Genomic DNA, 24,404 nt, shown 5'->3' on the forward strand with positions numbered 1-24,404 from the left:
TTTACCTCAAGACTGACCCAGACTTAGTAGGGGTAGGTGAAAAGGTACGACTGATTGGAAGTCACAGGGTGCCTTGGATTTTTCAATCTCCTCATGCTACATCCAAGATTTCTTTGCCAACTATCATGTTTATCTGTGGCTTGTATTCTTATGCTAGAGTATATCCTTAGTAAGGATTAGTGATTGTGCTAGGTTTTGTTGTTGTTGTTGTTCTTTAACCATCAGTAAACACTTAGAGCAATTTGTGTCAAGACTAGATTCACATTACATATCATTAATAAACAAATAAATCATCAAAAAAAAAAAAGCCTCACTAGTGGCTGAAGAGAGAGCTCCACAGTTAAGAGCACTTGCTGCTCTCCTAGAGGACAGGATTCAGTTCCCAGCACTCATGTCAGGCTGCTTACAAACACCTGTCACTCCAGCCCCAAGGGTCCAATGCCTTTGGATCTATACTCATGTACACATATCCAAACACAGACATACAGAAATACTCAGTTTTTAAAAAGCATCACAGAGCCGGGCAGTGGTGGCGTACACCTTTAATCCCAGCACTGGGGGGAGTGTGGGGGTAGAGGCAGTCAGATCTCTATGAGTTGGAGGCCAGCCTGGTCTACAGAACAAGTTCCAGGCCAGCCAAGGCTACACAGAGAAACCCTGTCTCAAAAAAAAAAAAAAAAAAAGAAAAGAAAGAAAGAAAGAAAGAAAAGATACATCTACAAATGTGACTTTTTTTTTTTTTTTTTTTTTTGGTTTTTTTCGAGACAGGGTTTCTCTGTGTAGCTTTGGCCTTTCCTGGAACTCGCTTTGGAGACCAGGCTGGCCTCGAACTCACAGAGATCCGCCTGGCTCTGCCTCCCGAGTGCTGGGATTAAAGGCGTGCGCCACCACCGCCTGGCCAAATGTGACTTTTATATAGTACACATCTACATTCCTCGACTCATTCTCCATGTGGTATGTTCATGAGCACAGTTATGCAGAAGGTACAGGACACCGGTGGAGGTGCTGGTCCTCACACTCCACCTTGTTTAAGACAAGGTCTCTTGTTCTGGCTGCACAGGACAGGCTGGCTGGCCCACAAGCTCCCAGAGATCCCCCTGTTTCCACCTCCCATCTCACTGCAGAAGCACTGGGATCACAGACACGACTGGAGAATCCAGCTTTCTGTGGGTCCTGGGAGTCCAAACTCAGTCCTCGAGTGTATGTGGTCAATACTGTCCCCCACTGAGCCATCTACTCTGTCCCTCACTCATTCTTTAAAGCAAGGTAAGGCCCTCTGAGTAAGGATCCATATATCACCTTTTTATGTATAACAGAATAAGAAACACCATCTATGATTTCCAAATCCTGATTCTGTGAGAGAAAGTGAAAATGACGATGCATGAAGAACAAGTCCAGTCTACAATTTCAGAATTTTCTCCTTCCCCCAGTCTTACTGCTCATCTAACTTGACAGCAATTTGGCCTTACTGAGTGTTTTATCAGTTTTTACCTAGTCTTTAAAGAAAGACAAACAGAAAAGCACTCTGCAGCTGCACTTCATCAGTCCATGAAAGAAAGAAAGAAAGAAATGAAAGAAAGGAAGGAAGGAAGGAAGGAAGGAAGGAAGGAAGGAAGGAAGGAAGGAAGAAAGAAAGAAAAAGAAAGATAGACAAATAGTAAATAGCTAGGACTAAGGATGTAACTCAGCTAGTAGTGATTTCCTAGGCCCTGGGTTTGATCACCACATAAATCTGGAAGGATAGAGGATATTTAATATAATCCCAGCATTCAAGAGGCTGAGGCAGGAGGATCCAGGCTAGCCTGGACTACATAGTGAGACCTTATCTCACAGAACAGAAATCCCCAACACACCAACACACACACACACACACACACACCATGCATGAGGAGAGCTGGGAGGAAGATGGCTGAGAGAAAACACTCTCTTCCTAGTACTCTATCATGTGCTTTACACCTATGAAGTCACCTACCAACACCCCTCCCACTACAACAGACGAGCAAACTCAAGAACAGGCAAGTGGAGTAAATGGGCCAAGGCCACACAGCTGTCTGTAAGTGAGCAGCACAGCCAGGACTCAAACCAGGAAGAGAGAATTAACCTTAACATGATGCCTACTCCAAAAGTTCCAGACTTCAAAGGAGGCAACTTCCACCCCAGGGTTCAATGGCATCTGAGGACAGCATCTGCACACATGGCCCTTTGTCTCAGATACAAGTGTATCCCCCTGTACAACAACCTGCTAATGGCCCCACAGGAGCAGAGCAACTCTACCTCTGAACTAGTTCATGCCAGTAGAAAGGGGATGCTGACTCATCGCTTGCCTAGTTCTGCAGAAACAAACTACAATAACTGTGATGGTAGATGCCTGTAATCTTAGCACTCGGGAGACAGAGACAGGATTGCCACAGTCTCAGGCTATACCGTGACACTGTCAAAAAAAGGAAGAGGACCTAAGAGATGGCTCAGCACTTGGCACGAAAGCCTGGTGACCTAAGTTCTATTCCCATGATGAATTTAAAGGAGAGGAGAGGAGATTGGAGAAGGGGAGCAGAGTAGGTACAAGTTAAGTTAGCACCTTCTGGAAGAAACCAGGTCCTTGGGTTCCTTCCTTCCTTCCTTCCTTCCTTCCTTCCTTCCTTCCTTCCTTCCTTCCTTCCTTCCTTCCTTCCTTCCCTCCATCCCTGGGTCTAATCCCTTCTTCAGCTAAGGAACTGGCTGCTGATTTATGCTTGCCAGAGTCAGAGTCCCACTAGCCCCCAGGATGGGCTGTCAGCTCTGATGGTCAGGAATGTTGGTGGTCCCTGAGGGTAGGTGGGTGAGGAAGTGTTGTTAAATTAATGATCCACTAGCACTTGATTAACAAACAGTGGGTCTCTAGAAAAACCACCTAGCCTTGCCAGGGCTCAGATTTCTCTTCTATGCACTGTGAGTAACAGTTTCATACATACCCTCACCAAGGCAGAGTCAAATGGCAAACTCATGAGAAGTCCTGAAATTCTAGCCCACTTCTAAATAATGATAAGGCAGTGGATACAGGAGAGTGGGAGCAGGAGGGGAAGCCAAGGCAACAACAGCAGGATCTGAAATCACTGCCTTCGCTTTCAGAATTCTTAAAGCACTTCCAACATTTTTAAGTCTTCCAGAGAATAAAGGCAAACCAGTGGACCTGATCCTGGCAGCAACAGGGCTCCTACTGCTCAGTGGAAAGAAACCAATCAATAAGGAGCTGTTAGTCAGGGTCACGTCCTCTTGCACAGGAAAGCTGGTCCACAAGCCTTGTCTCTCTCTCTCAAGGTAAAATGCTTCAAGCAACGGAAATGAGAAGAGGTCCTCACTCCTGACCCACATCACAAATCCACAAAGCTCAGAGGACAAGAACCTGCCTTCTTTGCAACCATTATTTTTAACTAAAATCAGCAAAACGACACAGGAGATTTAAAAACAAAACTAGAGCTCCAACAGTCAGAGTCAGTCAGCCCCACCCCCACCCCCTCTCTTTCTCTCACACTCACACACACACACACACACACACACACACACACACACACACACACACACACAGCTCTCTCTCTCTCCAGGACCAGCTGTGAAGCTGTGATCCACTCAAACCCCCTCAAGTTCAGCAAAAACAGCACAGTAAAATGTGAATTCTGCACCATGGCTGTCTAACAGTAAACACAAGTTCACAAGATACAAGAAGATTACCGGTTTGAAATGGCAATGCACAGAAAAACAAGGGTTGTCACTTGAATTCTGGAAACATCAAAGAAGCACAACGAAAGGATGATCCTCTGGATAAGAACGGCTCTTCCCTCTCCCTCCCCATCCCCCACCCTGACCCGCTGAGCATAATCATAATTACATTGCCATATTGGGGTCTTTCATCTGTAGCACCACAGCTTAAATTAAGCAGCAAAGGAGAGATCTTAAAGACCACCAACTGGATCCAATCCTCATTTTACAGAACAGGACATCGAGGCCCAGAGGGGACAAGGTGGCAGGTCTCCCAACTCCTAGAACTCTTTTATTCTTTTTAAAGCCCCACCTACCCAAGACAGGGTCTCACTTGTAGCTCTGGCTGTCCTGGAATTCACTATAGACCAGGCTGCCCTCCAGCCAGAGATTCACCTGCTCCTGCCTCCCTCCTCCCAAGTGCTAGGATTAAAGGCATGTGCCACTATGCTCAGCTTATTTTAAGTACTTTTTGAGACAGTCTCAGGTAGCTCAGGTTGGCCTAGAATTCATTGTGTAGCCAAGGCTGGCCTTGAATTCCTGATCTTCTTGCCTACACCTCCCAAGTGCTAGAATTACAGATAAGCATGACCATGTCAGGCACATAACTTTCAAGACCTCATACTCCCTCTGATAGCTATTGAAATTAGAAGCTGCCCTACAGATTATAGAATGTGGAGTTATACATGGTCTAGACAAAAGAACTGGGGTCCTCAAGCTCCAGACATAAACCATAGGTGCATGCCAACACAGCCAGCTTGGTGAGGCTAGGTGACAGGCTCTATCTTTGCCAAGAAAGTGCACCAAAGAGAGGGCAGAGGAAAACAACCAACCATTGTGCTGGAAGGAGGAAAAGAGTCCCCTCGGTAGAGAACCCGGTGCCGCCAAGATTCCCCCAGCCTATGGTATTTGGCAAGTAGAAATGCTACTGCTGCAGGAAGCAGAAAGGACAAGGAGAAGGGGCGGGGAGAAAGAGACAGAGACCCCTTCTGCAGCCTCCACCACTATCTTTAAGATCATGGGCAAGTTATCTTTCTGGTTCTCAGTTTCCACACCCATAAAGAAAAGGATATGGAGAGGAAGAAAATAGAAAAGGGGAAGCTATCTGCCTATCTCTGAGCTCCAAGTGTGTCGATCTGACAGCAAGCAAAGGATGTGCAGAACAAGGCTGGGTTCCCAAGCTGAGGGGCTGAAGAGAGACTGAGACTAAGGAACAAGGAAACAAAGAGAAGTGTACTATCAGTCTCCAAACAGTCACGTCACGGATGCCTGGGGACTGCAGAAAAGGAGCATGATGGTCTGTGAGGGAAAACGCATACATCTGAATAAGCACTGGGAGGAAACAGAATTAATGAAGCCAGTTATGGTGGGGCATAAAATCAAAATTCCTAATATCTACGTTTATACAACAAATAAATAATCGGGGGAATTGTAGAGAATATGTCTTTTTACTCATGCATTGAGTCATGTGAGCATTAGAGGAAACCGTGCTTCAAAGGCTTTTTTCAGGGACACTGGAGAGGCGGCTCAGCAGCTAAGAGCCGTCGCTCTGTTCTTACAGACAACTGAAGTTCGTCTCACAGCCATCTACAACTTCAGCTCCAGAGGAGCCAACACTCTTTTCTGAACTTTGGTATTTAATTATTTTATTTTGTGTGTGTGAATGCTTTGCCTGCGTGCATGTGCAGCAAAAAGGTTCCCTAGGCTCATAGAAGGCCTAGGTCAGAGGTGGTTTGATGTAACCAAGATCTGCTAGTTTTGCAGAGATAAAGGATGGGTTGAACCAAGGAACTGGACTAAGAAGATAAACAGAATTTAGATAACAGAAAGACTGGGAAGCCAGGTGTGATGCCTCACACTATACTCCTAGGAGGCAAAGGTCAAGGACTGCCAAGAATTTAAGGCCAGCCTGTTTACAGAGTAAAACCCTGTTTGGGGGAGGGCAGGGAGAGAAAGGGCATTTCTAGCATAAGTTATTCTGTAGTAAATGATGAGGAATAGAATTCAGATAATTAGCTGGGCAAGGTGGCATGTGCTTTTATCCTAGCACTAAGCATGCAGAAGCTCTGTGAATTTAAGATCAGTTGGTCTACACAGCAGGCTAGTCAGGGATACAAAATAAGACCTTGTTTAAAAGAAAAGAAAAAAAAAGTTGTGAAGGTGTGTGTGTACGTGTGCGCGTAATAAAAGAGTAAGCGCTGGGAGACTATTGCTTAAAAGAAAAAAATATGCTCAGGGCAGTGGTGGCACATGCTTTTAATTTGGGAGGCAGAAGCAGGCAGATCTCTGATTTCAAGGCTAGCTTGGTCTACAGAACGAGTTCCAGGACACAGAGAAACCCTGTCTCAAAGGAAAAAAAAAAGAAAAGAAAAAAATATCAGAGTTAGAACAAATGTTTATCTTCCCTTAAAATCAGGTAGCTTCCAAGCCAATAAACAAATTTTTACAAAAGCCAAGAAACAGATTTAATTAAAAAGAAGTAACCAAGAGTCATATTCCTATTCTCTTAAACAAAGATGACAAAAATTTACCCCTGGGAATCCAGCAGGATTCTGCAATCACACAAATTACCTCCCACAACATGTTTTTGCAGGCAGTCACACTAAGACACACATACCCGCCCTGGAGTGATGGAACCACCCACTCCCATACACAAGCTGATCCCAAATACTGAACAACATCCTGAACCAGAGGGTGGTGTCATGCTGTTGCTAGAATACAGTAATAGCCCAGAGTTCCTTCTAATTCTTACCTTGGTGGACAAAATTAACACCAATGAAATAATTTCTAAAGAACCACTCTTTTATAGAAATACAGAAAGGAATTAAAGTTTTGGGGGAAAGGGAAAAGTGAGGGCAAAAGAGACATGCTAATGTGATAAAAAATGTAATTTAGATACAGGGATGAGCCTCTCAAATATTAGGGCATGAATTAATTCCTATTAATTCATTTGAGATCAGGAACAATTATGGAACCCTTCCACCATAGGATCTGGAACACTAAATTTTGACTTTTCCTCCAAACTATGACGAAGAGCACCTGTCTTTCAGACAAAATCCCCCTGGCTCAGCCCTGACACCAGGCACTTTCCTGTTAGTGTCTTAGTCCAGAGGTAAAGGGATAAAGGTTCTGGTAAAATGTGAGGAGAAACTCCCAAGACCAACACACTGGAGGGGCTCACCGGTAGAAGCAGGAGGCAGTAAAAACAGTGTTGGCCATAAAGGATCAAAACTAGTATTTTGGGACAGAAGGGTAGTCAGGAGGGCCCAGAGTACTAAAAGGGAAGAGGGGGCCAAGGACAATCCAGATGGAAAATACAATGACTACGTCATCTTCCTCAGAGAAGCACATGAGCCTGGTTCTGTAGGGAGCAGAGCTGGCTGTTTCTTAAGAAAAAGCTGACTGAGGTAGCCTTAGAAATACTCATTTCCTGTTCTTGAGAATCTGAGTAAAGAACCCTTAGAAACTCCCTAAGCAAGCCAGGCAAGGTTGGTGGTTCAGGTGCCTGTAATCCCTACACTAGGGAGCTGAAGGCAGGATGATTAGGAGTTCAAGTCTAGCCATGACTACATAGCAAGTTTGAGACCAGAGTAGACTACAGTAGCCCTTGTCTCAAAAAAAGGAAGAAAAAAACTCCCTGTGCTTGGTAAAGTAAGAGTGCAAACTCTTAGGGTTTCTGAGGTTTAGATTTTTTAAAAAATGTATTTATTTTCACTGGGGCAGTGGTGGTGCATGCCTTTAGTCCCAGCACTGAGAGGCAGAGGCAGAGGCAGGCAGATCTCTGAATTCAAGGCCACCCTGGTCTACAGAGCGAGTTCCAAGATAGCCAGAACTACACAGAGAAACCCTGTCTGGAAAACCAAATGTTTGTGTGTGTGTGTGTGTGTGTGTGTGTGTGTGTGCCTGCATATATGCCTGTGCACTACATGCATGCAGTGCCCACAGAAGCCAGAAGAGGGCACTGGATCTCCTTCAACTACAGAGAGACATAGTGTGAGCAGCCACGTTGATGCTCGGAATCAAGCAGCCAATACTCATAACTGCTGAGCTTTCTTTCGCAGGGGGGAGGGGGGAGTGAGGGGATGACAACAAAGTTTTGCTACGTAGCCCAGGTTTGTGTAAAATTCATGTAATGCACCACACTTCTGGCTTCCACAGCTCTTCAATGAAGGAAAAGGTAAAAATGCATTGTGACCACAATCCTACACTGCATAATCCAAGAGCAGGCAGTCAAGTTCCCAAGGATAAAAGGCCAGAGCTCAGAAGCAGACTGAGGAGACAAAAGGAACAATCAGGCACAATGTGACTCTAGGGATGGGATGTGGCTGAGCTGACAGAGTGCTTGCCTAGCATGCATGAAGTCCTGGTTTGATCCACATAAAATAAAATGGGCCAACTACTTGGAGATAGGAGGAACAAGTGTTAAAAGTTGTTCTTGGCTTCACAGACAGTTCAAGACTAGCTTGGCCTGAGAGATTGTCTCAAAAAACCAAAAGGAGCTGGACAAATGGCTCAGCATTTAAGAGCACTTCTGGAGTTTGGAGTTCAGTTCCCAGCACTCACACCAGGTAGCTCACAACTGCCTGTAACTCCAGCTCCAGAGGCTCTAACACCCTCTCCTAGCCTTTATGGACACCTGCACCTTGTTGCATACTGATAAGTTTTGAATCCCTGGTTGCTGGGTATCTGCCACCATCAATGTAATAAGCCAAATCAAACTGAATTAATAAATCCAAGTTTAATGAAAGAGCAAAGCAATCCTGGGTGACCCTTGGGAAGGCTAGAGAAGAGTCACAGGGGAAAGGATCACAGGGGAAGGGTCACATGGCAAATATGGCTACCGGGCCTTAAGTACCCTGTAAGTGTGGTCTTGAGCAGCCCCAGGGAGGGGCTGGCTTTTGGTGGGCTTTGAGGGGACAGATTTGGGGAAAGAGATGGAGGAGGGGAGTTGAGGTGGAGCTTCCACCAGAACATTCCAGACTCTTTGGGTATATGGGTGCCAGGGACTGAGGTGGCGCTTCCACCAGTGTGGAGGCCCATAAAGGTTTCCTAGTGAGATCTGAGCTTGCTTTACCCAGCAGGGCTGCATAAGAAGAATGCTTGACCATGTGCATGGTTACTAGGTGACTGGAAGGGTCTGAACTTGGCTGAGCTAGAGGGAGGCCCTTTAGAAGGGACAGGAGGGGCTGGTGGATAATGATCCAGGTCCTCCTAAGGCTACCCTGTGTTTCTATCCCTTTCTCTCCTCTATTCTTCTATCTAATCTTATCCCTCTCTCCTCAAGAGTATCCTGTCGTAAAATGTGGGAGCTGGTCTCCCAGCTGGGCTCCCACACACCAGAACACATACCTTCACAAAGACACACACACCCTGTCTCGGAAAAAACAAAACAAAACAAAAAAACAAGAAACAGGAAGACAGGCAGAGATAAGTAACAGGTAAGCAGGTAGTAAGCAGGCAGGTAGGGGAAAGTATTAGTGTCAGCCCAACATGGAAAAGGGTCTAAGAAGCCCAGCAACAATTCTACCTCATAAGGTGGGTCAAAATGCAGAAAGTGAGGTGGGCATAGAGGGCATTGGGGGACATAGAGAAAATACCCCAAATTTCATCTAAGATGAAGAAGGGAAAGTGAAGGTCAGAAATAGTCATTTCTTCTTCTTCTTCTTCTTGTTTTTTTATTTTTTGAGACAAGGTTTCTCTGTGTCACTTTGGCTGTCCTGGTGTCCTGGAACTCTTTCTGTAGACCAGGCTGGCCTCAAACTCACAGGGATCTGCCTGGCTCTACCTCCTAAGTGCCGGGTTTAAAGGCACCACTGCCGCCACCACCGTGGCCCAGCAGAAATGGTAATTTCTAAGTTAGTCTTAAGAGACACAGGAAGTGAAAAGAGGTTCAGGCGTTGGGCATCTGCATGTGCATGTTCCAAAGAACAACTGCATCCAGAGGCTCAAGAGTGAAGGTGAGCTAGACCACGAGGACACAACACACCGTGATAAGGAGTTGGGGAAGGTAAGACTGTATGCGTCTAGAATACTACTAGGCATATAAAGAATGAGTGCCCATTATAAAAAATTCCAACCAGTCCAGAATAAAGTAATGTGTGACCTTCCCTCAGAAAACTACTGTTAAGTGTTGAGTATACACTCTTCCAGACACCTTGTACTGGCTAGATTTTTTTTTTTTTTTTTTTTTTTGTCAACTTGACACAAGCTAGAGTCATCTGAGAAGAGGGAACCTCAACTGTAAAAGTGTCTCCATAAGATTCTAGTCTATAGCTGGGCGGTGGTGGTGGCACATGCCTTTAATTCCAGCACTCAGGAGGCAGAGCCAGGCGGATCTCTGTGAGGTGGAGGTCACCTTGGTCTACAGAGCAAGATCTAGGACAGGAACCAAAGCTACACAGAGAAACCGTCTCGAAAAACCAGGGGGAAAAAAAAGGCTGACTAAGATTCTAGCCTGTAAGGCAGTGGTTCTCAATCTGTAGTTCGTGACCCCTTTGGGGGTTGAACAACCATTTCACAGGGTTTGATTAAGACCATCTTAAAACACAGATATTTATGTCATGATCTGTAACAGTAGCAGAATTACAGTTATAAAGTAGCAACAAAAATAATTTTATGGTTGGGGACACTACAACATGAGGAACTGTATTAAAGTGTCACAGCTTTAGGAAGGTTGAAAACCACTGCTATAGAGCATTACTTAATTAGTGATCCATGTGGAGAGGGCCTAGTCCATTGCAGATGGTTCCATCCCTGAGCTTGGTTCTATAAGAAAGCAGGCTGGGCAAGCCATGAGGAGCAGGCCAGTAAGCAGCACACCTCCATGACTTCTGCATCAGCTCCTACCTCCAGGTTCTGCCCTGAGTTTTCTCAGTGATGAACTATTCCCTAGAGTGGAATCAAAATAAACCCTTTCCCCCCAAAGTTGCTTTTGGTCGTGAGGTTTCATCACAGCAGTAGAAATTATAACTAAGAAATTCCTCCTAAGTACATTTCTACTAAGTTTTTGTTTTTCTTTTTCTTTTTTTTTGGTTTTTTGAGACAGGGTTTCTCTGTGTAGCTTTGCACCTTTTCCTGGATCTCGCTCTGTAGACCAGGCTGGCCTCGAACTCACAAAGATCCACCTGCCTCTGCCACCCGAGTGCTGGGATTAAAAGCGTACGCCACCACCGCCCGGCCAAGTTTTTGTTTTTCAAGATAGGGGCTCCTATAGCCCAGGCTGGTCTCAAATTTCCTAGTTACTCAAAAAGACTTTGAACTCTTTTTGTTATTGTTGACAGTAATAGTTTATTTTCTTCCCCAAAAAGACCAATTGCAAACAAATGAAGTGACTATAATCTCATAATTTTGTATATATAATTAAAGCAGCTTTGAACTGGATCACTGGCCCTTTCTAACTCCCAGTCGAAGCAGCTTGCATTTCTTAACAGGCAGCATCCTCTAACATCTGCAGTTAGACTCACCACACTCAACCACAGCAAATCTTCTCTGTAGTTTTAACCTTTACGCAGAAAGTAGGCTTCATCTGCCCACCGTAGCCACACTGCTTCCTGTCATAATGCCACTCTCCCTGGACACACAGAGAATCCCTACTGTGTCGCTGTGGGGCTGGTGCTTGTCACATTTCCTGCAGAAAGTCTAGTGAGTTTTAAGAACCTTCATTGTTTTAGGGAGCCTATCAACACAGAAAGGATCTTGGACTCTTTGATCTCTGGCATTCACCTACCTACCAAATACTGGAATTGGAGATGTGTACCACCACACCTGGCTATAGCATGTTTTGTTTTATATGTATATATGCGATTATAACATACTTTACTCTTCAACAGCAAATTGCTTTGTCGTTGTTGTTTTGTTTGAGATATAGTCTCACTCTATAACCTAGGCTGGCTTGGAACTTACTATGTAGTCCATGCTGGCCTCACACTCATGACAATCCTTAGGCCTCAGCCTCCAGAGTGCAAATTCTGAAGTAGAAAGCAAGATGAGTTTTGTACTGGGGGCCAAGGCTCTAATAGGAAGCAGCACGGAGCTTACAGAGCAGGCGACTTAGAGACAAATGGAAAGCAAAGAACAAAGATCCAGGGACAATAAAGATCATGTGGGACAGACTGAAGTCAGTTAGCACAACTGTGTGATCTGTAGACAGGAAAGAAAGAAAAGAGTAACAGTGACACTAGATTTCTGGCAAATGAGGAGACAGCTTTGTAGTAGGGGTTGTTGTATAATGAACAACCTGGCTAGACTTTGTCCTCTGTAGGAGGCAGCCTGTAAATCCATGCAATTCCTGAGTAATAGGTGTGTCTGTTCTTCATGATGTACCCTAGAGATTTATGTGAGGTGACTCATGGTGAGTCCCTAGACAGACTACCAAAGAGATAACGAAGGAGAAGGACTGGCCATAGCACAAAGGCCAAGCATGCAGCTAGTGAACTGGGCTTGGAAACAAATGTTATCAGCAAAACTTGCAGAGAATGTAGGAGGCTGGACACTGACTTCAATCACAGGGCCAGTGATTAAGCTAACCCTGCAAAGAACTCCAGACACTGAAACTCAGGTGAACTTGCCTGGTAAGCAATATTCTCTGCATATTGTACATTGGGGTGTCAAATCTACAGAGTGAGATCCAGGACAGGAACCAAAACTACACAGAGAAACCCTGTCTCAAAAAACCAAACAAAACAAAACAAAAATTATAATTAGAATAGCAATCAGTACTTTCCAGCATTCTATAATTACTCTAGCAAATTCTGGAACCCAAGAAGGTAATGACAACCCTGAATCTGTAGCCACTGCCTGGGAACTCCCAAGCTTCCAGCCGGTATCTAAAATAAGAGCAGTCTTGAAAAAGACTATGCCCTTAACCAGTCAAGTGCGGCCTAAATCTGTATAGTTAGTGCCCCAAGTTACCATAGGGACAGGAGGATTCTGAATCTACTACAGGGACCAGCTGGGATCTGCATGCAGGCTTACAATCCGGTGACACACTATGTATCTAACAAAGCAGGCTGGGGATTTGTAACCAAGGCCCAAGGCAAAGGGTGAAAGAGGAAGGCAAAGAAGGTAAAGATCAACTCTGCTGGAAACGAGGCAAAAAGAGCTCTCTGCGGAAAGCAGGACAATCTTGCCCTGTAGCATGGGGGCTGTTATGAGCATGTTCAGAGAATGGGCAGTTATGAGCATGTTCAGAGAACGGGTAGCAAAGTGTTCTGAACACATACATTGTAAAGGCATTGGAGAGGTGATTTTCTAGAAGCTGGGCCTCATCTAACTTCTTGGATTCTAAATCACAACCAATGTAGATGCTCAGAGGCACTAAAAGACAGACCAACAGGGAGGAGAGACCACACCAGTGATTGAGATTACAAAGCACAAGACAAGAGTCCACTGCATATTAAACTTGAGATATCAGCTATGGGAAAAACAGGTAACTCCAAAATAGCACAACTTGCATTCTCAGGGCCTTGGTCACTTTGGGTCAAAATTCTACAGGGTCTGCTTGGCTTCAAAGCACACATTCTTAGAGCAGAGATGCCAAGACCTGTCCTCTGAGCTCTTCCTCTTTGCTTCTCCTCCCACTTCCTTTTCTTCCAAAGGAGAAGGGCTTCATTTACCCACTGGTTTGCCACATCCTGCCTCTCTGCTACTTCCTGGGAGACGCCTGGCTAGTCTGAGAGGAGCATTAACTCTTTCAGGCCCTATAAATTTTGAACTATCATATGAGAAAATATGAATAAGGGAGGTGAGAAAACCATTCTAAGCAACACAATTATTTAAGGCAGTGTTATTTTGTTTTTGAGACAGTGTCTTGCTATGTAGCCCATGCTATTCTGGAACTCTCAACTCCCCTGCCTCAGCTTTCTGACTGCTGGGATTGCAAAACTGTGTCCCACCAAGTCTGGTAAGAGGAAGTTCTTTAATCAAGAAGTCTAGATCTGGGCATGGTAGTTCACATCTGTCTTTCAAAGAGTCAGGGAGCTGAGGCAGAATTGGCATAAGCTCAAGGCTAGCCTGAGCTACAGAGCTGAATTCCAGACCAGCTAGGACTACATTAAGACCCTATCAATAATAATAATAACAATAATAATTAAAAATTTTAAAACAATAACAAAGCACCAAAACAAACTTTTAAGATGACAAGAGAAAACAGAAGGAAATTAATTCACTCAGGGCTGGGGCCTCTAATAATGAACAAAGATTTACTTTATTTTCATTTTATTTATTTCAGTTTATTCATTTTCAACTAAATAGATCATAGAGCTTTCCCCCTATCTTAAGACAGAAGAAAGGCAGACAGTAACAGAACCAGGAGCCCTGCTCTCAGAGAAACCAGGAGCTCTGGATCCCAGTTCAGGTCTTCAGCAGTCTCACACACCCCAAGTAAGTACTCAGTCTCTGGCCTCAGTCTCTTCCAGCCCATACAAGGGAAGGAAGCTGAACCTCCGTGAGTGTTTCCTCCTTTAACATTTTAAAAGCAGATGTCTACACTCAGGGGAGAAGGAATCAAAAGGGTTGATGAGAAAAAAATGATTAATATAATTCTAGACCCAGAAATTGCCTGGCTCAGGGAGTTAACCTTATCAGTCTCAATTTATTAGGGGTAGGAGGCTTGGTGGGTGGGAACCAGAGCTACCTACAGTGAAATTAAGCTGTTCCCAAATGAATGCTGCTGAGGTGTGATCTATCCAGAGTGTTAAGCAACTTACCAGCAGCATGAAATCACATTACCAAAACTGTGTTGTTGCAAAAACTTAACTTTCCCTCAACTGTGATTTGCAGAGAGGGTGCAGAGCTGAGAATACTGTGTCTGGGGCCATCTGTCCTATCCTAGTCCCCAGAGAGGCGTGAGGGGGAGTGTGAAAAGCCACCAAGTGCCATGTAAATTCAGCCACTAATGTCACATATCCATCATGAGCCCAGCATTTGCAGGCTGCAGGTTGCTAGGGACAGGCAGGAAGCCTGGTCTTCTAAAAAGGTTTGTCAATCCATCCGAGCCTTTCAAGCCTTCCCTAGGCCTCCCTCTATACCAGGCGCAGTGCTGAGGACATGCCACAAAATAGCGCAGGTGTCGCCACCAGTAAATGTTTGCCGGGAAGGAGCTGTCTGCTGAAGAGCAGCAAAGAGAACTACAGGCCCTCTCAATGGCCTGTATGACATGCTTTAAGTCCTGCAACCAAAAAACTGCTTCCCCATCTATCAAGTAGAGAAAGCACATCGCATGTCATAGGACTCCACGAGGGAATAAACAGACAAACACTATATAAGCCAAAAATGAAGTCAAAGTTGGACCTCACAGAGACTAGCAGAGCTGTGCCCTCTGGCCAGCAGCGTCTACAGCCCTGTCTTTATTCCATCTCATGTCTTGTTTAGTCATCAGCACAACCTCCAAATCAGATCCCAGGTGCTTCAGTTGGCTCTGAAAAGTCCCCAAAGGCCCAAGTGTAAAAGGTGTAGCCTTTACCCTATGGTACTACTGGAAGATGATGGAGACAGCCCTAGTCCATGTCATGGGCGGTACCTACAAAGGGGCCTGCCTATCAAACCCCATTCTCTTCCTTTTCTCAAAAGCTTTTTGATAGCAAAGGGAGCAATTTTACTCTGCCACGTGCTGCCATCGCCAAGGCCCAAACAACAGCAGCAATCAACCTCAGCACTGTAAGCCTCCCTCCTCTATCCCTCCTTCTTCCCCTCTTTTCCCTTTCTCTTTTGTTGTGGGAGGAGGAACCAGGTCTTACTATAGAGCCCAGGCTGACCTCTATCTCCCAATTCTTGGGCCTCCACCTTCTGAATACCCAGTCTTCTTTTCTTTTTATGAGCCAATTTCCTCAGGATTTTGTTATGGTGAGGGAAGGTGACACATACAACAGGGAACGTGTTATGCACGGAAGGCAAAGAAGACAGGGCTGCCATAGCTCAGCAGAGAAAGAAAGGTGCTTGTTGCCAAGCCTGACCATGAGCTCCATCCCTGGAATCCATATGGTGGAGGGGAAGACCAAATTCCTGTAGACTGTCCTATGACCTACTCACACACTGTGGGTCATAAGCACCTGTACACACACACACACACACACACACACACACACACACACAGATTTTAAGAGGTGATGAACCAGAGCCAGTGAGAAGGCTCAATGGGTAAAACCACTTGTCATGCAAGCATAATGACCTGAGTTCAATCCTCAGAACCCACAAAAAGTTGGATGCCATAGCTCCTACGTGTAATCTCAGCACTCCTACTGTGAGATGGGAGGCAGAAACAAGAGTATCTCCCAGAAGTTCAGAGGCCAGCTAGCCTGGAGTATAGAGAATAGACTCCCAATAGCTATCCTCTAACCTCCAATGCAGACTGTGACAGACAAGCCCACATTCACACACATCATACACACAATTTTTTTTATTTATTTTTATTTTATGTGCATTGGTGTTCTGCCTGTATGCATGTCTGTGTGAGGGTGTCAGATCTTGTAGTTACAGATAGTTGTTAGCTGCCATGTAGGTGCTGGGAATTGAACTCATGACCTCTGGAAGAGCAGTCAGTGCTCTTAACCGCTGAGCCATCTCTCCAGTCCCCACAATTTTTTTTTTTAATAAAAAAAGAAGAGAATCATCCAGTCCAGACTTCCCCAAGTCAACTGTATGAACTGAAGTGGGATGGGTATGCACAGAGTAAATGACTGGGAAAAAGAAAGGTCTACAATGGATTTACCAAAGAGACGACCTATAGTTTACTCTGATAGGGATTTGGGTTTCAACACTCACTGAAGGTGTCAAAGAGATTCCCCAGTGAAGACAGGGTCCACTGGGAAAGATATTTAGATGAACCTTAAGTTGATCCCCAACATGTGGCTTCAGTCACTGAGGTGTCATCTCCCAGTTCACAAAGGCAGTGCCTGCCCTTCCTCACTGTGCCTCCCCACCCAGGTGCACACATACTTGCAAAGCCCAGGAAATCCTCCTTAACCATGGAGAAAAAGTCGAGCTTCCTGGTGGTGCTGGTCAGGCAGAGGGGCAGTCAGCAAGGCCACGGGGAGTCTATATTAGGATGCACTATGCAGTTGTTTCCTAGGCACCTTTCGCAGACTCCTGTTTCACTGAAAATAATTCTTTTGCTTCCTGCACACCACAAAAAATTCCAAGTATGTCCGGTGTTGTCTCTATTCGGAGTCTGTATGGCTACAGAACAGGTGAAGAGTTCCAGCATGGGAGGCTCTCTGGAAAGTGAGAATTTTCTCCCAGCTCACCTGAAAGAATAAAGCCCCTGGGCTGGGGTCTGACCTGCCCTTTACCATTAGTCCTGTTAATCACAGAACGCTCTTTACACAACCAGTCTAGGAATCCTTTCTGTTGGGAAAATGTTTTAACACCCATTTTACAGATGCGGAAACAGACTCAAGGACGTAAAAACATATGCATAAGACCACAAGGATAGCAAGAAGCAGAATCACAGCTCACACGCAAGTTGGCTGGAGCCAAACCTTCCTGCTGTGCTGCACCAGCAGAGGCTGTGCCTGCCACACAGATTCAAAATAGAACCACTGTGCAAATGCCGACTTCTTTTAACCCTTCTTTGTAGTCCCAGATTCTTTCTCTGCCAAAAGGTAGGACTACAAAAGGACATCTCTAAGGCTCCTTCCAAGAATAAAATGTAATCTACCTACTGGGAACTTGAAAGCATACTGAACGGTGACCCATCGGGTCTACACACGAAGGGACAAAGCCGTCACAGTCACCACCACTCTCCAGAGAAGCAGCCTGAGCGCAGGATGGTCAAGTGTGGAGCTAACAGCTATACCAGGGAAGGAGCACAGAGCACACACTTCACACACAGCACCTCTACTCCAAAGCCCTAAGGCCCGAAGATTGAAAAGGCTGAAGACTTTTAGACTCCTCTGACAAAATGGCTAGTCTCTGGATTCAAGTGAAGCACAGAAGAAGAGACGGTTCACTCTCAACAGCCTGCATCCACACAAGCACACCAAGCAAGAACGGCATCCTCCTCAGACCGCCTTGTAGTTGGACCTGCTGACCAAACTCTCAGCCTATCTCAACTTTCTAGAAATTAGACAGAGCAGACTTCCCAAAACAATGGTTCTCAGGATACTCTGCTCCCTAACCACATGATCTAGCCAGATGTCAGAGCTCCTAGAGAGCCCTTGCAGCTGTCCCCACCATCACTAAAGCCCTTCCTCTTCCTGTCTTTGCACTCCGGGAAGAGGACGCTTTTGTGGATACTTTCCCTCATTCCAGTGTCTCCACTTGAATCGATCTAAGCATACTCACACAAAGGACTTCAACATTTTAGAAGAAACTCAAAACTTTAATTTCTCAGTTTCTATAAAGGGTAATTTTCTAAACCCTGAGTCTCTTAATTACACTGGCATCCTAAAAATATTATCTCAGTACAATGCCTCCTTTTTACTCCCACATGCCCATCCCCCAAATGCACACACATACACTTCAGACTGCCATTTAGACACTGGAGAGTATAATTTAAACGTCTTTAATAGCTTGACTCTCCAGGGACATTTCTACATGATTCTTCAATTTACTTCAAAGCTATGATCTAAAAAGAAGCCTTTAGTGAATTCAAAGACTAAATAGGCAGAGGCATTGAAGGCAAATAATGACAACAAAATTCAGATAAGAATTTAAAATTCATCCACCTTGTCCATAATATCTACATTTTAAAAAAAAATTGGGAGACAGGATCTCACTATGTAGCCTTGGCTGGCCTATAGCATGATACATAGATCAGGCTGGCCTTGAACTCACAGAGACCCACCTGCCTCTGCCTACCGAGTACTGAGATTAAAAGCATGCACCACCATACCCAGCCCCATTTTTTGGTTTTCATCTTAAGTCCTTTTAGAGTCAGGCATGGTGATATATACCTTTGGTCCCAGCACTCAGGAGAAAGGGACAGGCCAATCAGAGCTTTGTAGTGAGTACTTGTCTCAATAAATAAATAAATGGGGGGGGGGGAAGGATGGACATCTTTTTAGTCCATCTTGCCAGCCAGTACCTGGTATATTAGATGTGTACCTAATATCAGTTCAATGAACATTAAGTACCTTAATCTTTGACAAATAAATGAGAAGCCTACTGTAATTTTGAAGCTAGGTGTGATGGTACATGCCTACAATCCCATCACTTGGTAGACTGAGGCAGGAGGATTAAAAGAAAAAAAATCCATTGTAATTTTGGTCACAATCTAAATCTAGCTGACCTATACAAATGCCATGTATGTCGACAGCAAATAAGAGGCAGCTGCTAGGACTCGAAGCGGACAAAACCTCTGTCATTTGAACTGTTTGGAAGTTGGTCTTATTTGGAAGACAGATGGTTAGCAGCTGCAAGTTCAATTACAAAGTGCCTGGAAGGAAGGCAGAGAAGGAAGCAGAGGGATCCAAGTGCCACTTCATATATTAAGCATGGAATTCCTTTCCAACAAACATCTTTCATTTCCTTGGAGGAAGCCAACCCGGATATGCCCTTTGAACTTGAGAGAAAAGCTTCGGAAGAAAGAATCCAACTATAGAGTGAGTGAAGCTGGAGGCATAGAAAAGTCACTCCTTTGAATATCTCTATTCTACGGTTTGTGTGTTAAGGAAAACAGAGGGCAGGGAGACTCCACTCTGCAGCCCGGCTGACAGCCTGGATTAAGTGTGTTGGTTAAACATGTTTTCTCCTTTTTCATCCCTCATTTTGTCCTTTGCAAAGTAAAGGGCAAAAAAAAAAAAAAAAAAAAAATTCACTAAAGGACAAAACTAACTGACTTCTAGACCAGCACTCACAGACATTAGGTGATGATGGAAATGGTCTACACGTACACTACCCAATTCAGTCGCTATAGTGGCTGGCCATTAAGCCTTTTAAAGGTGACTAGTGTGGCTGAGAAACTGGTATTTGAACTGTACTGGATTGTAGTTAATTTAGATATAAACAGTTACATGTGGGTAATGTCCAGTTTGGAATAGTACAGCTCTACAAAATCCCCCTGCATTATACACGGTGAGATGGAGAATGATGCTAGACTACTGCAGACCTAGGCTCTGAGCCTAGATCCACAGTGTACCAGAAATTACTCAGCTCCCCGACTGCACATCCCCTATCGGTGTAATGGACTCTGACGACCATCCGTGTAGAATGTCAGTAACTACAGAGACCAGAGGCCCCCGGTGAGGGTCGGCTGTTTCTCCAGTTCCCCTTTAGTCTTCGGACTCTATCCTACCATTCTTCCTGCACACATCCATTTTTATTACCTTGCAGACTGAAAGCTATGGTCCTGACACACAGCCCTGTCTACCAGGAAAACAACTAGCCCAAAAGCTGTCGCCAGTCTGCAGCTGTGGGCAAGCTTCTGGTACCATAAGGTTTAGTACCTCCGGAACCACTGATTTCCGCTCACCCCGTCCCTCTGCCTCATATGGTCTACAGTGATTTACACTCCTCCTGTGACTGTGTACCAAGCTGAAACCTGACTCAATGCCACCAAAACACCTGTTGCTTGTTTTTGGCGCTTACCTAACTCACTCTCCTGCTTTCCTCTACTAAGGATGGGATGGCTTTTTTATATGGAAACGCCTTAGGACTTTTTTCTTTTCTTTCTTTTTTAATTGTTGGGTTTCTTTTTTGTTTTTGTTTTTGTTTTTCAAGATGAGGTTTCTGTGTTTAGGCCTTGCTGTCCTGGACCTCACTTTGTAGACCAGGCTGGCCTCCAACTCAGAGATCTGCCTGCCTCTGCCTTCCAAGTGCTGGGATTAAAAGCGTGCACCATCACCACCTGGCACCTTAGGACTTATTTTAAAAAAATCACCACACTCAGAAATAGGAATTCTGGACTGGAGAGATGGCTTAGGGGTTGAAAGCACTGGCTGTTCTTCCAAAGGACCTGGGTTCAATTCCCAGCACCCACATGGCAGCTCACACCTGTCTGTAGCTCCAGCTTCAGGGGACCCAATACCCATAGCAAAAACACTAATAAATGTAAAAATGAATTTTTTTTAAAAGAAAGAAAAAGAAATAGAAATGCAACAAATTGCATTATGGCTAACCCAGGAATAATTTAATTACCGAAATTAAAGAAGGCAAAAGAAACTGCTGAAGAAGGATGTTCCTGTATAAAAATAATAAAAGTAAGCCCGGCAGTGGTGGCGCATACCCTTGATCCTAGCACACAGGAGGCAGAGGCAGGTGGATCTCTGAGTTCGAGGCCAGCCTGATCTACAAAGTGAGTTCCAGAACAGCCAGGACCACACAGAGAAGAATAAAAGTGCCACGGTCTCTGTATTAATATAATGTGGTAAGAAGCTTAGCCCAGGTAGTCCATTGGTCTTTCTTGAAACTGAGGCACCAGCCATCCTTGTGGAGACAGGCTTCCCTTGGCTTCAATGACTATGTTTTTATTTTTATTTCATGTATTATGTGTGTGTCTATGAGTCCACATGTGCCACTGAGCCCAGAGTAGCTAGAGGTCAGTTCCCCCCACCACCACGTGGATCCCAGGGATCCAGCAAAGCAGGTGCCCTGAATTGTTAAAGCATCTTGCCAGCCCTCAAGACCAAGGTTTATTAGTAGACACAAGCGAGTAACTAAGATAAGCACACGAAATTTTCTGCACTATTAGTAATTATTGGAATGTTAAGTGGCTCTGCTCTTCCTGTCTCCCCACCACACCACAAAGCCCAAAAGGGGAAAGCAGGGCTGAAAGACAGGTTGGTACCATGGGAGGATTTTGGTGTGGATTTAGATAAGCCATTACACAAAATGTTTACAGTTAGCTAAGAATTCCTGTTAACTTCTGACGTCTCATCGGACAGGGGCATCCTCCGAGGGGCTGTTTACCAGAGGGAAGTACAAAAGCAAAGAAGACAAAGAATTGAAACTCTGAACTCAATGCAGGGAAGGTCATTCATTTTATTCTATTTTGTTTATGTTTGTGGTTCTGGGTATCAAACCTAGTAACTCACACGATCTACTTTTTTTTTTTTTTTTTTTTAGGTTTTTCGAGACAGGGTTTCTCTGTGTAGCTTTGCTCCTTTTCTGGATCTCGCTCTGTAGACCAGGCTGGCCTCGAACTCACAAAGATCCGCCTGACTCTGCCTCCTGAGTGCTGGGATTAAAGGCGTGCGCCACCACCGCCCGGCACGATCTACTTTTAAACTAACTTGGATACACCAACCATAACTCAATAAAAAAGAAACATAATCACCCTGGATTCACACAAAACTATAAGGACAACAATGACAGGCCAATTAGCCAGGCTTGTCCCCAAAACTCCCTAGATTTTAAGATTTCACCCAAGTCTGGAGCCTAGGTAGATGATTCACCCTGTTACATTCTTTCTGAAAAGGGAATGCATTCAAGATTATCTGAGATACTAAAATTTTCTTGTGAACAGTTGCACTCAATAAGTCAGTTCCAGGAAGGTGTTCATTTTGAGGGGACTGCTGCTTCTACAACTGACATCACAACCCTTAAAACAGCTCTTTGACTAGCGATGGACTAAGTGCCCTGTCTCCCGGTTTCTTCTTCCTTTCTTTCTTTTTTTTATTTTAAGACAAGGTCCCACAATTCCAGGCTTTGGCTGGTGTGGAACTTGTTAGATAGACTAGGTTAGCTTTGAACTCACTGAGAACTGAGATTAAAGACATGCACTACCATGCCTGGCTCTTTTTTTATTTTTTCATTTTTTATTCTTTATTCCTTTACCCACTTAAGACAGTAGAAAATAGAAGGGGCACTTTTTAAAGATTCAGATTATTACCTAAAATCACTTTTAAAAGAATTTTAGGCCAGGTGTTGGTGGCGCTCTCCTTTAATCTCGAGATGATGACAGGCGGATCTCTATGAGTTCAAGGCCAGCCTGGTCTACAAAGCAGGTTCCAGGGCAGCCAGGTTAAACAGAGAAACCCTGTCTCGAAAATAAAAGGGGGGGGGGGGGTGCAGGGGGAAGAATATTAGATAAAGTTACCAAATATCAGCACTGGGGAAACTTAGCAACTTTTCCAGCCATTAAATGTCTGCAATCTTGCTTTATCCACAAGTTAGGGTAAAAGTCCAACTGTCTCCTGCTCCAGCAGTGGGGTGTAGCAAGTTCCTTCCCCTCCTTGGTGAAAGCAGCAGGTTAGAGTGTGAAAAACCGCAAGGCCACCCCCACTTATAGCAACTGACAGTACTAAAGTGTCCCTTCAGGAGAGCCTCTGGAAGCCTCACTCACGACACTCAATGTTCCCAAGACTAGAGAGCTGCCCCCAAGACTGTTGATGGGAAAAGCTTCATCAAATATAATACACTTAACAATGCACAGACTATGAACACTTCATTCAAATCAAACAAACTATAACTGATGAAAAACACAATTTTAAAATGTTCAATTATAACAGCATCAAATATTAACTTAGGACATGAGGACATTATTCAGAAGAAAATGATCAGACCAGAAAAAAAAAAGCCCAGAACACAAGAACACCTGGTAAGATAGCCTGTGAAAATGCTGAGTTTTTTTTAAACCCTATCAATTAAAAAAAAAAAAAAAAAGACTACCCAAACTACTTAAGAGTTGGTTTAAAAACATATATCATATATAAGTAATAAATCAAAATACCATAAAAACCTGAAAATAAACAGATGAATAAATAATATTTAATAAAGCCCAGTAAAACCCTAGAATTTGTGGTAGAGAAAAAAATTAACTTCAGCTGATACCTCCCTCCACTACACTAATTAAGCCCACATGGGACAAAGGGAAAATGGCTAAAAGGAAGCCAGGCACTCCAGCTAGTGTGGAGAGGAAGCAAACATCTAGTGCTGATGAAAAGTAGGCCATCCCATACACATGGCACACCTGTGAAAGTTGGAAAAGAAAACAGTATTTCTTAACATAACAATAAACACATTGGGGACAGTGTAACAACTTGTAAAACTTAAAAATCACAGTGCGGGCCAGGAATTGTGTGGCTCGTGCTGCCATCCCACACTTGGTAGGCTGTGTAAGGTGATCTACCCTGGTGGTCAAGTCTGTACAAGATTCTGTCTCAAAAACCCGAAGAGGGGGGAAAAAAAACAAGCACATTTTAGAAAGAGTGGGGGGTGGGGTTCACTGTGACTTGTCCAAATGTTACCTAGTAAAGAGTACGACCCCAACCTACCTCTCCAGCTTCATCTCCTGTGACCTGCTGGGATGACTTTCAGAGCTGAGAGCTAACCGCCTATTCCCTCCAGACACATCTCAAGCTTCCCTCTGGTGTGAACTGCTCATCCAGTGCTTCCTGCCATGCCCCTCCCCCATTCCCATGGAAATCCTAGCCATCCTTCAAGAGGGAGTTCAAATGTCAGCACCCTCTCATTTCCCGGATGGGGCTTTGGTATTCCTCGCCAGGAGGAGGGCTACAGGGCTCTCTTGTAACTCTTCTTTTGGGGACTTGTCTTACTCTACAACCATTTCCCCTCCACTGCAGTCACCTCCTCCGTTTCCATATTACATCTAAAGACCCATCTCTGAGTCACCTACGGACAGCTAGCTCCCAGCACAGAACATTCAGTAAGACCTCAATAAATACTAAACCAACATGAAAAGCAGAAAGTAATTTCATTTCAAAAATATGGTGAATAACTAAAGGAAGGCAACTGGCTATTTAAGAAAGCCCTTATACTGACTCTGAACTATC

At 44.5% G+C, this 24,404-nt stretch overlaps 1 protein-coding gene across 1 annotated transcript in view; it reads right to left on the bottom strand.

Moving 5' to 3' along the window:
* Map2k1 (mitogen-activated protein kinase kinase 1) overlaps positions 1–24,404 on the bottom strand; it is a 66,397-nt gene that overhangs the window by 28,973 nt on the left and 13,020 nt on the right. The window lies entirely within an intron of this gene.

This window comes from Peromyscus californicus, unplaced genomic scaffold (assembly GCF_007827085.1).
Source record: "Peromyscus californicus insignis strain IS unplaced genomic scaffold, ASM782708v3 Scaffold_11__1_contigs__length_118956290, whole genome shotgun sequence".
Lineage (NCBI taxonomy): Eukaryota > Metazoa > Chordata > Mammalia > Rodentia > Cricetidae > Peromyscus > Peromyscus californicus.